The following is a 4,548-nucleotide window of genomic DNA, read 5'->3' as shown; positions in this document are numbered from 1 at the left end:
AGCGAAGCTGTCTAAGTTCCACCTTCTCCTAGGCGCCGCCTACGTCGAGTGACAGCCTCTAAAAAGTTCCAAGCCTCTTTCCTTTCCCCCTCAAATTCATTCCTCCAAGTTCCGCCCACCTCAGCGCCTTCCAGAATAAGCGACAGGAGATTGGCGGAAGACAGACCCGCCCTCCACAGGCGGAAGTACGTCACTTTAGTTATAAAAGCGTGCGCGGAGGCGTGCTCGGTCTTTCTTTGGCGGGAGTAGCTGGTGGTTCTTTTGCTGCTGTGGAGGGTGCGGGACCGGCCGCGTCTGGCCGACCTGGGTGAGGGAGCGGCTGGGTACGGGATCCATCTGGGCCGGTTGGGGGAGGAGTATGGGTGATCCACTAGCACGCGAGAAAGTGGGGAGGCCATGCACTCTTGTCTTCGTTCGCGTGGGGAGGACCTGCGGGAGCGCATGCGCCGTGAGGTGATCCTGGTTAGCCTCACGTGGCGGTGCTGGAAAACCCTGAACTTGGGGACTCTAGACCTTGGCAAAGAGAAAACTGAGGCAAGAGGTATCTTGGGGATACGCGGCGAGTTTCTCTGTATTTGTTGCGGTTCTTTGTCGTATGAGGTAAAAGAAGGGGTACAAAAGTGGCGCGGCCCTGCCTAGGGAGAGGCCTGTTTGTGGCCCCCTCACCCCCGGGGCCCCACGAGGAGGAAGTTGGAACCTTCCCCAGAATCTCCATGAATCCTTGGGCCCTGCCAGCTGTGGCAGTCTCCCTTCCTAGCCATGGAAGAGCATTATCTTGCTTATTGGCAAAGCTGTCACCATTTAATTGGTATCAGATTCTGACTTGTGCAAGTAACATGCGTTTTTTTAAAGCTGTGTTCAAAAATTATGGTATACAATTATAACTAGTGCTTAGTAAACTAATCTTATACTAAAATTCCTAGGTGCCTGGACAAAAAGGGAAATGGAAGTAAAGACACAAAGTAAGTGGTTCTTTAAGTTTTTGCTGTAAAAAATGGAGAGACTAATTTGTCTCAAGCTAGCTTTTTAAGTAAATTCTAGCATGTGTCAAATTATTGATCACAAAATTCTTCATTAATAAAGTTTTGAAAAGTTTCTGAAAGTATTAAGTTTATTCATATTACGTTTCATGTTAATCTTTTCCTGCAGGCTTCACGGTATTGGAAGTGGTAAGAATGAAGGGTCCTGTCTTTGATAACTATGGCACCGCTGGCTAGAAGACCTTAACTTTGTTTTGTATCTATCAAGAACTTACGAATAACATTGTATACTTTAGGTATCATTAACTCTATGTACATTGTAGAGGATTAATACAAGGTGCCCTAGATCTGGAAATAGAGCTCCTGCCTTTAAGTTTAACCATTAATTGTTTTCTCTCTGTTGCAATGTCTATTAAATGCTGAACCCCAGGGGAACACACTTTGCAGGCATTCTTCTTTCTGCTAGCTAACTTTGAATAAATGTAACATGCCCTTTTTTCAGGTAGTAATTGACTTGTCTTTAGACGCAGTTGATTAGTGCTATTCTCTATGGTCTGAGAATGCCTCAGAATTGGAAAAACTTCTGAGCTCAAATTCTTAGCCCCTTTCAAATTTAGCTTATCAAGCTCTTTTTTGACTTAAGGAGCTAAGAGTTATTATAGCTTATCGAAAGCTATGAAAGTGGGTTAGACAAAATTCTTTTTCTAACAAATTTTGAGGCATGGCTTTTCACATTTGTGTCTAAGTTAATTGAGAAATCTGTCTACCTCTTGAACTAAACCTGAGAAAGCCATTTACACTTGGTATAAACACTTTGCATTTCTGCATTCTGACTCTGATCTCATTCAAGTAAACTTCAGTTATCATTAATAATTTAATTGCCAAGTCTAATGGATTTCCCCAATCTTGCTCTCTGTAAAAGTTGACCTTGCTGATAATCCACTAGAATACTTTTGGGGTTTTATGGCTGCTTTCTTGGTTTTTCATCTGTCTAATCACTAAGCCTTTATCCTCTTCCTTCCATAGCCCACCATAGAAAGACTGCCATTAGACATTAAAACGTGTATGTGAATGTGTGTGTGGATATATATGTATAAATCCACACTTCACATCTTTCACAGATTCTTTTAGTTGATTTTTCAATATAATTCTCCAAATTACTTTAGTCCTTCAGAATTATTTTTAGAAAAAATTTTTTATAAAAAATATAACATTCTTACGTTCATTTTGCTCTTCATGCACAACTTTCCAGGTTTTTCAAAAATGACTCATAATTTCAATTCAATCACAATCATAGTTCAATTTCCAGTTCTTTGCCACTACAAAGAGCTTTTAGCATTTACATAAAATTCTTTTATAACTTGGGACAATCTGATAAGTACAAAGCAATATCCAAATTTTCATTTGCTTTTCTCTAATCAATAATGATTTAGAACATTTTTTCATATAACAACACTTTCTTGGTTGAAAAACTAAATATCCTTTGACCATATATGTATTGCAGAATAATTTGTTTTATAGTTTTGAAGCAAGACATTTTTATCTTGAAACTTTAAAATTTTTTTGTCCTAATCTGAGTTTTTTGTACATATATTTTTAATGTTAACAAAACTATGTTTTATACCTAATTTTGTTCTCCAGCTCATTTTTTTGTTTTTGTTTTCCATAAATGGTTTTGTTAGTCTGAAACCTAGGTAATAATCCCTTTGACCTTAATATCCTGGTAAATGGTATAAGATTGGCCTGGGCCTCATTTATGCCAGATTCTTTCCAGGTTTCTGATCATTGTTCAAATAATGAATTGCCCCAAAAGCTTAAAACTTGATGCAGTGCATTATAGCTACTTTTCCATAGTGATACTTTTCAGTTTCTTAGTCATTACCAGATAATTTTTATTGCCTTAGAATGTAGTTTAAAATCTGGCACTAATTTCTTCCTTTAAAAAATTAGTTCTTTTAATATTTTTAACCTTTTTCCAAATGAGTTTAATTTTTTTAACATAGTAAAAGAAATTTTTGTCAATTTAATTGGGAATACCATTGAATAAGTCAGTTTAGATAAAAGCTTTAACATTTCTCCAGTTATGTGTGATTATTTGTATTAAATATTTTATTTATGTAGTTTTCTGGGTTGTGGTAGGTATACTTTGAAGTACGTGTACAATGTCTACAGTTATTTTAAATAGAATATCTTACTATCTTTTCTTGCAGGGTTTTGTTGGTGGTATATAAAAATGCTGATTATTTATGTGGATTTATCTTTACTAAATTTATTTCCAGTATTTAGTTAATTGTCAAGATTTTCCAAGTATATCATGCATAGTTTTATTACCTAATTGCCCATTCTGATTCTTTTTATAGCTATTGCTAAAATTTCTAGCACATTGTTGAATGACAATGGGCAACTTGTTCCATGCCTGGTCTTACTGGAAATATTTCTAGATTTTCACCATTACCAATCATGCTTCCTGATGACTTAAGGTAGATGCTTCTTACAGTTTTAAGAAAAGATGTTTTAAAAATTACTTAATGTTGGAATTGGAATTGATAGTATTCATTTGTAGACCTGTATGGTCTTGATACTTTTTTTAGGGAGTGCATTTATGGCCTGTTCAATTGATTTTTTTTTTTTTTTCTAAAATAGGTTTAAATAACCCCCTCCCCCCTAAAATAAACTCTTAATTTTATTAATTCAATGGCTTTCTTATATTCAGTTTTACTAATCTCACTTAAGATTTTCAATTTGGTATTTAATAGGGGATTTTCATTCTAGTATGTTTAATTTTATACACAATTCAATGTTCTGTTCTATTTTATTGAATAAGCATTAGAGATAGAAATTTTCTTACCATTTTTCTGCTTCCATGATTATTTACTGAATATAATTTCGTTATGCTCTGGAAAAGATGGATTTAATGTTTCTGTTAAGTTAAACATAACTTTAATGTCGTATGGCCAGTTTTTACAAAGACGTACTATGTGTTGCTAAGATGTATTCCTTTTTATTTTCATTTCTTAGCTTATCTAAAATTGTTTACCTTTATTATTTTTTGGTTAGATTTATCTAATTCTAAGAGATGAAGGTTGAAATTCCCTACTTATATTTCCATCTGTAATTTATTTAACTTTTAAATTTAGCTGCTATAATATTTGGTATAGAGTATTGATATTGCTTCATTGTGGTACTTTTATCATAATATAGTTTCCTTGTTATTTCTTTTAAATTAAATCTACTTTTAGTTTTTGCTTTGAAATCATAATTGCTAGCCCTATCTTTTTTTTAACATCAACTGAAACAATAAATTCTATCTAGTCCTTTATTTTAAACTGTGTATCTCATTTTTAAGTGTGTTTCTTGTAAACAATATATTGTCAAAAGAATCTGATTTTTTTTTTTTTAAATCCATTTTGCCTGCCAATTTCATTTTATGGGGAATTCATTCCACTCACATTTAAAGTTATAATCACCAGTTAAATATTTCCCTCACTATTAATTACCTTTCTCACTTTTTTACACTATCCCTCCTTACAAGTCTTAATTTATTTCTCTCTAATCAATACTTTTTAAA

At 34.3% G+C, this 4,548-nt stretch overlaps 1 non-coding gene across 1 annotated transcript; it reads left to right on the top strand.

The window, feature by feature from the left end:
- Positions 1 to 709: 709 nt before the first annotated feature.
- Positions 710 to 840, top strand: LOC141548096 (small nucleolar RNA SNORA24). Its single transcript, XR_012483800.1, has one exon. It is a non-coding gene; the product is annotated as a small nucleolar RNA SNORA24 (small nucleolar RNA).
- Positions 841 to 4,548: the final 3,708 nt, after the last annotated feature.

This window comes from Sminthopsis crassicaudata, chromosome 6 (genome assembly GCF_048593235.1).
Source record: "Sminthopsis crassicaudata isolate SCR6 chromosome 6, ASM4859323v1, whole genome shotgun sequence".
Taxonomy (NCBI): Eukaryota; Metazoa; Chordata; class Mammalia; order Dasyuromorphia; family Dasyuridae; genus Sminthopsis; species Sminthopsis crassicaudata.
This window is presented reverse-complemented; position numbering and strand designations above follow the sequence as displayed.